The sequence below is a fragment of the Nomascus leucogenys genome, chromosome 15 (genome assembly GCF_006542625.1).
Source record: "Nomascus leucogenys isolate Asia chromosome 15, Asia_NLE_v1, whole genome shotgun sequence".
Classification (NCBI taxonomy): Eukaryota; Metazoa; Chordata; class Mammalia; order Primates; family Hylobatidae; genus Nomascus; species Nomascus leucogenys.
The window spans coordinates 22,605,415-22,616,921 of record NC_044395.1 but is presented as its reverse complement, the minus strand read 5'-3'; the positions used below and the strand labels follow the sequence as shown (position 1 = coordinate 22,616,921).

Below are 11,507 nucleotides of genomic sequence, written 5' to 3'. Positions count from 1 at the left end.
ATGGAAGGGGTCTTAGAGGCGGTGAGACCAACTGCCCACACAGTATGGTCGCCCATCTATGCCACACCCAAAGATGGTCAGTGTCAGCTGGATCCACTCCACAATTGGTCAGCTGTGTTTCCAAGGAGCCCTTCTTGTACTGAGTGGTTTCTCCTTGTAGCTCTCAGCCATGGGCCCTAGTTCTGCCATTTGAAGCCGCGCATAGCAAATGTGGCCCTTTTCTGTATCCTGTCAGCTGTTTGAGGGCAGCATCCTGTCAGCTGTTTGACGGCAGCATTAGACATTTCTTCTTCCGGCTCTTTCAGCCGGCCCCTCCAGACGATGGCCATTCCTGTTGCCTTGGTCCGCACGAACGATGGGTTATGCATGAACTTTGTAGAACACGGCCTTGTCTTCACCAAGGCGGAGGAGAGCCCATTCCGTTCCAGAGAGGATGCTGCCTCATCTCTTCTCTAAAAGAGGAGGAAGGGGAGCAGGTCCCTTCACGTTCTCAGGTCTCAGCTGAGAACTCCCTGGGAGTAGCGGGCCGTGAAATGTTTCACAAGGTAGCATCTCCCTCTAGTGGCCACCATGGTCTATTTCAAGATGCTTTCCTCCCTTCCCCTAGCCCTCGCTTCTCAAGGTTTTTTGTTTGTTTGTTTGTTTTTTCCCCCAGCTCAGAAAGATCCACTGAGAGATGACAGGGTGAGCTGTAGATTGCAAAGTCCCCTATCTGGCCTTCTGACTAAAATGAACTGATTCTGCAATGGTGACTGGTGAGACAGAACTCAGATTCAATTTCTGTGTTTCTCATGATTATCCTAAGCCAAAATTTGCAAATGGTTTTACACGTTAATTAGTATTATTCCCAGAAACTCTAGAATAATTGTTCTTCTTTTAGGTGGCTTCCTTATTGGTTGGCTTTTTGTGTGTCTGTGACTTTCTCTGTCCATCTCTACTTGCTAATGGTTGAATTGAGGTTTTTTGTTTGTTTGTTTGTTTGTTTTTTATTAGACAGGGTCTCACTTTGTCATCCAGGCTGGAGTGCAGTGACATGATCTTGGCTTATTGCAGCCTTGATCTCCTGGGCTTCAGCGATCATTCCACCTCAGTCCCCCAAATAGCTGGGACTACAGGCATGTGCCACCACACCTGGGTAATTGTTTTGCATTTTTTGTAGAGATGGGGTTTCGCCATGTTGCCCATACTGATCTGGAACTCTTGAACTCAAGTGATCTGCCTGCCTTGCCCTCCCAAAGTGCTGGGATTACAGGTGTGAGCCACCGTGTCTGGCCAGGTTCTTTAAGTTGCAATAAGCAGATGCCTTTATACATCAGTTCAAGTGAAGTTGGGGAGGTAGTTGGAAGGAGAAGGGGGTAACAAGGGAGCAAGAATGTCCACAGAGCCTGCATTTGGATCTCAGTTTCCACTCCAGCAGGAGTGTCTTATTTATATCCCCCCACTCTCAGGGAGGCCCCTCACACTCTCACTGATGGTGAAAACTCCTTCTGTTTAAAAATTCTTTTTAAAGTTGTCAACTTCTGTCTCTCCTTTTGTGTTTGTCTCTTTGTCTATCCCTCCCTCCTTGTTCTCTCTCTCTTTTTTTTTTTTTTTTTTTGAGACAGAGTCTTGCTCTGTCGCCAGGCTGGAGTGCAGTGGCACGATCTCAGCTCACTGCAAGCTCCACCTCCCGGGTTCAAGGGATTCTCCTGCCTCAGCCTCCTGAGTAGCTGGGATTACAGGCATGTGCCACCATGCCCAGCTAATTTTTGTATATTTAGTAGAGATGAGGTTTCACCGTGTTGGACAGGATGGTCTCAATCTCTTGACTTCGTGATCCGCCCACCTAGGCCTCCCAAAGTGCTGGGATTACAGGCGTGAGCCACCACGCCCGGCCTGTTCTCTGTCTCTTGTATCTCCCCATGACCTTCAGGGTTCAGACACTGGGTCACCTCTCGTTTCCTAAATGTCTGTTCTCTTTCTCGCCTCTCCAAGTTCAGCTGCAGAGCAGCTGCATTCCTCAGCAGGCAGTGGGGGAGACTCTGCCTTTCTCCTGTGCTGCAGCCCCTCTCATCACAGGCTTCAGGTGGTCCCTTTGGGCTCCCATAGTAGTCAAGCTTCCTGCTCATGATGAAAGGGATGCTGGTGCTTCTGAAATAAAGCACCAGGGGCAGAGGCTGATGGCTCAAGCCCAATTCCCAGGTCTCCCGGAGCTGGCTTCCCTGGCAGGCAATCACAGACTTTGCAGGGAGGAGCCATCTCCTTTGTTCTTATGTGTTGCTTCTTTCTTGCTACCCAGGCTCATGTTAATTGCTTTTCTGACATTTTTTCTGGCAAGTGATTTTTGCTGCTGCTTGTGGAGGTGACATGGCAAGCCCACAAGGGAGCAATAACAATGACCTGATGCAGAGCTGAGGAGGCTGGGGCTTCTATACGGGGTATAAGATAATGAAGTTGAGTCGTGAACGATTTGTTCTAAATGGTCAGTGAGATAGGCTCAGAGCCTTCAGAAATGAGAGTAGCCTGTGGCCAAGGCTTCCCTGAGAAGTTGTTCCCTTGGCCTTTGTAGTTCTGGCAGACCACCCTTCCTGGTGCAGGGATCTCAGGATATGGGAACTTGTGCACGGGGCTAGATGACTTCTAAGGTCTTCCAAGAGCTTGTGAATGTCGGCAGCACAGAGACTAGAACTATGATGATCATATCTTCCCAACTACCTGTCAGAACACGTAGTCTGGTGATCCAGCAACTCCGTTAGCCCAGATATTTATTCCACTTACTCTGTGCCAGGCATGGTGCTAAGCTGGAGACATGACAGTAAATAGGTCACAGTTCCCACCTCAGTTCAGCTCACAGCCTGGATGGGAGACAGACCCGCACTTAGATAATTATAATACAGCAGGGCGAGTACCAGGATCCAGTGATGTATGGGGGTTATTCTGAGCACAGAGGAGAGGTCTCAGGGGCCAGGACAGGCTTCCTGGAGGTGGCACAAACACTACTGAGTCTTGAATAAGCAGAAGTTATAGCTGGGCCAGGCCAAGGGTGATTTCTTTTCCTGCCTGAACCACCCTGTTTAAGAGCAACATGGGGAAACCAAGCCATATGAACAGGGGAAATTGACAAGCACAAGTCCCTTGACTTTACAGAACAAATTTTAATCTCCCTTTCTTTGTACGAGGATCTCCAACTCAGTGTCCAGCCACCCAAGCTCTGGCCTGTGGGGACCCTTCATAGTTCCTCCCAGGGGGTCAAGGCAACCCAGCATTTCCTGGGGGATGCAGATGAGTGTGGCCTGATAATCCTTGCTCCAATCAGCAACTGTCTAAAATGTGGGCCACCTGAGCACCCAGTGCCATGCAGAGCTCAGGGTAAGTGCTCATCATGTCCTTGATTGCAGCTGCGTGTGTGTTCACCTGTTACCTGTCAGGATGATCAACAGGAGCTCGGCAGTTGTAATCAGCAATGAGAGTTACACGTGTCATTAGGTTTTCAGGGTAACATGGGCCAGGCCAGAAGATATGTCTGCAAGAGGTCTCCTTGGTAGCAGCTATGGCCAGAGGAATTATAAAGGCAAGGCCTTCCCAGGTGGGCACTTCTGTTATTTTCTACTGGAGGCGGGGGCTGAGACCTCAAGTGGGGAAATGCCGATGTGGGCCAGTTTCTCTAAGAACTCTGGGACTCTGCTGGCCCCTAGGCTACATTTCTTGACTTTGCCATTGTTATTATTAGCTTTTCTAGGTAGATAGTAGGATAATGGGAGGCGATGTAGTTAAAATTAAAAAAAAAAAAAAATTTTGGCTGGGTGTGGTAGCTCACGCCTGTAATCCCAGCACTTTGGGAGGCCAAGACTAGCGGATTACCTGAAGTCAGGAGTTTGAGATTAGCCTGACCAGCATGATGAAACCCTGTCTGTACTAAAAATACAAAAATTAGCCAGTGTAGTGGCTCATGCCTGTAGTCCCAGCCACTTGGGAGGCTGAGGCAGGAGAATCGCTTGAACCCGGGAGGTGGAGGTTGCAGTGAGCCGAGATTGCGCCACTGCACTCCAGCCTGGGTGACGAGGGTGAAACTCTGTCTTAAAAAAAAAAAGTATTATGTGTATCGAAGGTATCCAACATGATGTTAATGTGATTTTATGAAAAGCAGCCTTTGCAGTCAAGTAGACATGAACTTGAATCTTAGCTCTGCCACTTCAGCTGTGCAGCTTTGAACACTTCTTTGAATGTGAGTTCCTCATCTATTAAATGGGGTTAATCATGTCTATTTGTATCTATTTCCAAAGAGTGTTGTGAAGATCCAAGGGGATAGCACATGTAAAGCACATTCTTCTTACCTTTTATCTCCCTGAGCTGAGTGTAGTGGCTGCAGTCATTCATTGAACAATTGTTTATTGTCTACTTATTGCTAACCATTGTTCCGGGTTCTGGGGAAACAGTAATGAACAAAGGTCTCTGTTCTCATCAAGTTCACATTCTGGTGGGGAAGCTTGAAAATAAGTAAGTAAACTAAGCAGGATGACTTCAGATAGTGATAAAAGCTACAGAGAAAAGGAAACAGCCCCGTAGGATAGAAGTGATTTGGTGGGAGGCCTGAAGAGGCTTTAGGGAGCACGGTGGTCTTTGAACCAAGACCTGGAGGCCAAGAAGGAGCTGGGCCTGCGGAGACCTGAGGAAGAGCATTCCAGGCAGAGAGAAGAGCAAGGGCACAATGTGCTGAAGTGGGAAAGCATTTGGCAAGAAAGAAGATGCTTGCAGGAGGAGCACTGTGAACCCTGGGGAGTGTGGGATGAAGAGAGGAGCAGGAGCGAGGTCAAGGCATGTTCCCAAACTCTGTGCTGAGGTGCTCTTCGTTCTGCTGTGGATTCAGAGGGGCTCTTTGGGATATTTTAAAGGCCGAAGGCAACACTCAACTTCTGTTGGGCTCCATGCAAACTACTAAGTAGTGCAGGATAGCTTGCAGACTCAATGTTAGATTGGCCTACATTTTTTTTTTTTTCCTTGAGATGGTGTCTCACTCTGTCACCCAGGCTGGAGTGCAGTGGTGTAATCTTGGCTCACTGCAACCTCCGCCTCCCAGGTTTAAGAGATTCTCTTGCCTCAGCCTCCTGAGTAGCTGAGAATACAGGCACGTGCCACCACGCCCAGCTAATTTTTGTATTTTTAGTAGAGACGGGGTTTTACCACATTGGCCAGGCTGGTCTCGAACTCCTGACCTCAAGTGATCCACCTGCCTTGGCCTCTCAAAGTGCTGGGATTACAGGTGTGAGCCACCGCTCCCAGCCTGCCCTACATGTTTTTTGATAAAACCATATTTTTCTGAAGCTACATTTTCAGTTTTTGTCATTTGCTATGACACAAAACATGTACCATGGGAAAATCCATATAGAATAGGAAATGAGGGCGGCAGTGTCTAATCCAATTCTAAGGTTTGAGAAGTTGTGCAGTGCCCAACAAGCACACACATCCCATTAGTGAGGAGTTGTGGCTAAGAATAAGATAAATTTTTTTTTCTAGTTTATATGCATTATTTTTTCTAGTGGCTACTAAGTTGTTAGGACAGAAATACTTCTTACTTGGGTCTAGCTACTTAATACACAGAACAGTTAGGTATTTCTTTAGGCCTAGGGTTACTGTGAAAAAAAGCATTGAGACATTAAGGGCATGATAAACAGACAAGGTTAGAAGCTCCGGGGCTAGGTGATGAGCTGTCATGAAATCTTTCTCATTTCAAGCGCACAACCTTATATTGTTGCCTTTTCATAGACCCAGGGGTGTGTGTTTCTGTGCATGTGCGGATAACCTGAAAAGGTCATCTGGATTTTGTAACTGGGAGGGTCCCCAACCATTAGGATCACCTGGGGGAACTTTGCAACAATAGTTCCCTGGCCTCTGCCCAGGGGATTCTAATTCAGTGGGTCTGACATTTGAATCTGAGTTCAAAGATCTCTGCTCTAACTCGCATTCTTTCAGGCAGCCAGGATGGCCCAAGTGGAGCCGGCCTGCCCAGATTTGGGGGTCCTAGTTGTTATACGTTGTGCCTGGGGCCAGGCTGTGTGGCTTTTTCGGATCTCCAGACTGGGAAGGGGCGTGGAGCACGTGTCCGTTGGAACCCTGGGGGAGGTCGGTGCTGGAAGCGCTCATCTCCACCTCCAGTCTGGGTGCGCGGCGTGAGTGACCCGAAAGGAAGACGATTCTTTCCGTAGGAAGCCCCTGCCAGGACAGTCACCACCTCCCAGGCCCAGTGGACTCGGACCCGAGCGTCCTCCGGGAGGGTTTCTGGGGCGTGGCGGCTGAGCGCGGTTCGGGGAGACGCGGCCGGGAGGTGGCAGCAGCGGCCCTCTGGCCGCCATGGTGCGTGCCGGGGGGCGGGGACGCGGGCGGCTCCGGGCGGGCGTGGTCCCTCCTGCGGGCGCCTGGGCTGGCCGGGCGGACCGCGGAGAGGGGGAGCCGCGGGGACGCAGCGACAGACTTGGGGTGCTGGCAGCGGCAGCCCATGCCTCCCAGGGGTTGCAGGCCTGGGCGCCGGGGTTGGACCAGTTTCCCGGGCATGGCACGCCCTGGTTGGTCTGTACCCATGGTTTGTGGTGGGGCAAGACGTTAAGTTGGGTGACACCGAGGTGAGCCACGGCCCTCGGCACCAGATGAGGAACCACTGTCTCAATAAGGTGTGACATGGAAAATGTGTGTGTCTATGTGTGACTTAAAGATATCTCCTTTGCTGACGTCTAAAATTTCGCTATTAGAGATGCATTCTTTTGTCCTAAAGATTGTTCTCTATTCAAGGCCCTGGGAGGGAGCAGTGCATTAGAACTTGAACTCTTTAGGGTGAGAATTATTTAATCTCATCTTTGTCGGCAAGGGAAGGGTTAGCCCTCAGTGCTCAAGACACAAAGAGGACTGAAGGCGCATTAATTGGTACTTGCTAATCAAGCCTTAGAGACCAGAGCACTCCCTGGGAATTTTACTTTAGACAGAAACCTCATTGGCCCTGGAGCAGCCCTGTATCCACTTTGTGAATGTTTTAGAGAGGGTTAATGGGGTACTAGCACAGTATGGTTAGTTCAGTTCATTGGATTATCATTTTGTAAAAGAGGCAGCATCTTTACTAGCACTCTAATAAATTATAAAATTATTATCTCCATTTCGGTTCCTTGTACCTTCTTTCTTTGAATTAAGAAAATGGTGTGGTAAGGTACAGTGAACTTTTGAGCCAGAAATTCCTGGCTTGGAGACCACTTTCTGCCATCTGTTGACTGGCTCTGTAATTCTGGAAAACAGCCTTTCTAAACTTCAGTTTTCTCATCTGTAAAATGGGAAAAATGCCGCCTACTTGGATGGTGACTGTAAGCATTAAATTAAATTCTGGAAGGAAAATATCTGGTATTTGTGCACTGATTTCACGTCTCAGTGCTGTGTGTGTAATGGTTACTGTGAGAGCTTCCCTGCAATTCGAATTTGTGTGTCTCATTCTCAGTGACACCAGTGATGCTGTTAAACAAGGACAATCCGGTTCATGGATTGTGACAACGCACACTGACATCAAGCGGACCCTGCCATCAGGTACAGAGGGCACCACAGTGACGACCAGGAACTGCTGTCCTTTCATACCAGGTTTTAGGAGGCTTTACCAGAAGGAATGAAAAATGCTGGTGGGCAGTAAGATCGAAACAGCATTTGAGGACTTGTTCTGCACAAAACCTTAAATTCTTCAAGGACTTTGACATTTGTTTATTCTTGTAACAAGTTAAAACCTATCCTGTGTGTTGGTTAGAGATCTTCAAACTGTAAATACCTTGAGGCAGGAGTGAGGTTTTTATCTTTTAAAGGACAGGCCCCTACTCTCCTACGTAACGAGTTTCTAAAAGTGGATGTGAGCACCAATCAATATTTCTCTGGTTGTTAAAGTCAAGAATAAAATGGTATTTTTAAGCTCACAACTGTGTAGTATGAATTCTGTACACTTTTATTTCCCTCTGTCCTCCTTTCCTATTTGAAAGTTTATTAGTTTGTGGACTTGGGATCGGATTATTCATGCATTATTTTTTGATGTTGTATGTCTCATGGTTCTAGGGTATTTTTGACACATATTCTGTTTTGTAATCATAGTTAAACAATTATTTTAGACCAACTCTCTGTGTGTAATTGGCTTCAACACTCACTGCTAGTCCTTTGACACTCTGTTTTTTTCTATTCTTGAGTAATTTTAAGTCATCATTTGGGCAGTTGAAATATATTTTAAAGTGATTTAAAGAATATGTGAGTGGCAGACATTCTGAGCTCTTTTGCTTGTCTGTCCTCAAAAACTAAAACTTATTTGTGAGTAAAATTTTCATCTAAGTGTTTTCCATATCAAAACTCTATAAGCTACTGCTCCATTGTAGTAGAGACAAAAAGATCAGCACAATTTTCATCCCTCCCTCCCTCCTTCCCTTCCCTTCCCTTCCTTTCCCTTCCCTTCCCTTCCCTTCCCCTTTCTCCTTCCCCTTCTCCTTCCCCTTCCCTTTCCCCTTCCCCTTCCTTCCTTCCTTCCTTTTTCTTTTGGTCTGAATGTACATAGAAAACACTTAAAAATTTGCTTGTAATTTAAAAACTTGTCAAGGTATTTCTGGATTTGAGTGTCTCTTGGTTACTTTTACCTGGAACCTGGTGAACTGAGTCCATTCCTCTGTTTCCCCTTTCTGTATTTTTTTGGAAAGTTTTCTTTAATTATATCTTCAATTTTTGTTTCTCTTTTGATCGTTCTAGATTCTTCTTCAGAAACATAACTCTTAGGCTCAATCTCTATTCCTGGTCTTCCACAGCTATCATCTTCTTTTTAAAGTACTGTATTTTATTGAATCTAAGCTAGTATTTGTTGTAAGAAGCACTGTTATTATATGTACAACTAAGGAAGAAAAATGCTGCCAATTAAACTGTGACATAATGCCATGATTACAGTCCTGTGAAATTGGTAAGTTGCTCACACCATTCTCTCTCTTATTTTGATAGACTTCATCTATTTTGAGGGACTTGGCAGTTGCTCCTGCCTTTGGTTGCATTGTTTGGCATGTGACAGGCAATTCTTTTTGCATAAGTCTCAGTTACAAAACATAGCACAGTTTCTACTTAAGGATACCTTCTTTCCTTGGGTCCTGTCAAGCACTTAGTCTTTTTTAAAAAAAAAAAAAGAATTGCAGTGGTTGGTCCAATAATAGACGTTTGCTTCAGTAATATCAAATTACATCCTGCTGCTTGAATTCCACGCCTTTCTGCATACATAATAACTTCTCGTTTCAATGCCAAACCATAGTGTAATCTTTTAAAAGACATTTTAAATGGCAATTAAACTCACATGTAATTGCAACAATGTATACAACTCAATTAAAGTGCTAACAACATGAACAGCTGAGACCAAGTTCACCCATGCCCAGGTCTTGATGACCTCACCATGGCAGCTCCCTGGCCCAGGGTGATTATAAGATGCCAGTGATTGCAAGACTTGGCCTGATTTCAGAAGTGATGATGCAGCAACACAGACATCTTAGAATTAAGGAAATAGTTTTAATTCTTGGTGCTCTTTCTTGGCATTCTGAAAGTGTTCCTCCAGTTTGCCATCTATAACACTTCCTTAGTTTTCTGCCATGTCCATTTCATTCATTTACTGCTTCCTATATGACTTTTAATTATTGTTTAATAATTTAATTTTCTTGGGAATATCTTTCTCTTATTACAACCAGTTTCCTTTATATCTTTTCTTGGAGTCCATTGGCCAAAGTCTCTTTCATAAGCCTGAAGCCCCTAATATTTACCCTGAGACTGTATTCTAGTTAGTAGAATGTGAATGGAGGTGATGTGTGTGACATATAGGACTTCCCCATAAGAGCCTTTAATGAGTTGTCCTCTGTTCTCTTTCCCCCCTTCCAGCTGAGTGCCATGAGAGGACAGTGACAACCTTGGAGGCCTCATGGTGAAGGTGGCAGAACCTTTGTTAGCCTGGGTGCTCACGGTGGACAGCTGCTCTTGCCAACCGGGAACATTTGCCTTGAGCTCTTTTGTAAGTGACAGATAAGCTTTTATTGTACTTCAGCCAAGATACAAACATTGGATGTATTTGTACAGTAGCTAAAGGTACTCTAATAATACGTATTCTGAAATCACCATGTACCCTAAAATATTTTAACAAAATTCTTGCAATATTTGTATGAGAACTGCTGGATTTTGCTTTCTTAACCAATTTGCTGTTGCTACTGAAAAAAGAGAATAACTTGGACAATGAAATGATCTAAAATGAGGTAACAAAATCATTACTGAATTTTAACAGTCCCATCATTTCTGCCAAAAAAAAAGAAGCAGCTTTAGAATACCATTCTTCTCCAGTGGGTGTGTGCTGGTCTGATTTGCTCGGACATTTGCAGAGGGAAGAACACTTACAAGTAGTAAGGGGCTGAAGTCTGAGTGGATCATATCTGAATATTGTTTAATATTGTTTTGGATGACATATTTTTTAAAACTCCACTCTTTTAGCTAACTGCTTTCTCTTGATATCCTAAGAGTTTTGCTTCACTGTTTATTTTAAAAGAATCACAATTAGGTCTAACATAAACAAAGGAGCTGGCCCCCCATCACACTTTTGTAAGAACCTAAAATGTCATCTCACATGCCAGTCTTTGAAGCTTATCCTGATATCAGTTTAACTCAGCTTGTTTTCTGTATCTGTATATCTATATGTATTTGTGTGTGTGTGTGTATATATATATATATGTATATATATATATGGTTTTCAGTTTCAATTTCATAGGGCCATATTACATTTTTATATTATAAATACCAATTTTAAAACATTTTCTTCTGGTTTCTATAGTAAGTTATCTTCAGAAGTGTGCTCTTTTTCTTGGTCTTCTAGGTGATGCTCTGTTTCCCCTGTTCTCTTATGGTGAATGCTGTTTTTCCATAGGCCTCATGAGGGTTCCCTACCCTATATCCCCAATTCCAGCCTGGCACATTGTTTACCTTTAAGCAAGTAGAGCTCCATGGAGCCTTGGTGCTTGCTTGCTAAAAGAGGAAGTGTAGACTGTGCAGATTGTCCTTGGCTTTGCTCACTGCCCTATTCCTATGTCTGTAGCTGAAGGGCAGCTGTGGACAGCTCCCCAGAATTGAAGGGCATTCATCTTGTGCAGCCCCGCTGAACTGGCATGGGATCTCCCCCTACCTCTTCTGCCTGTTCTCTAACAACCAGAACTGATGGGGGATGTGAAAATCTTACTCTCCAGCACAAACTACCTTTGTGCTTCCTATAAGGCATGCTGTGTGGAAAAAATGCCTTCCAAAACATGACGTGCCATTGCTAATCCTCTTCCCCTTCCTGCTCTGTGGTTTCCCAGTAATTGCATTCTATGAATGGATGTAGGTAGAGGGAGAGGGAATAGTTCTCTGGCTCCTCCAAAGAGTAGCAGTCGTAATAGAGAGCCAGGTTTTCATTTGGCTTGGCCCTGGGTCTCTGAACTGGGGGTAGACAGTAGGAGAGAAAGAAAATGTCTATCATCTTTCGA

The 11,507-nt window shown here is 45.2% G+C and overlaps 1 long non-coding RNA gene across 1 annotated transcript; it reads left to right on the top strand.

Moving 5' to 3' along the window:
* The first annotated feature begins 6,335 nt into the window (after nucleotides 1–6,335).
* On the top strand, nucleotides 6,336–7,913 carry LOC115838595. The gene is made up of 2 exons (XR_004033628.1): nucleotides 6,336–6,644; nucleotides 7,454–7,913. It is a non-coding gene; the product is annotated as an uncharacterized LOC115838595 (long non-coding RNA).
* Nucleotides 7,914–11,507: the final 3,594 nt, after the last annotated feature.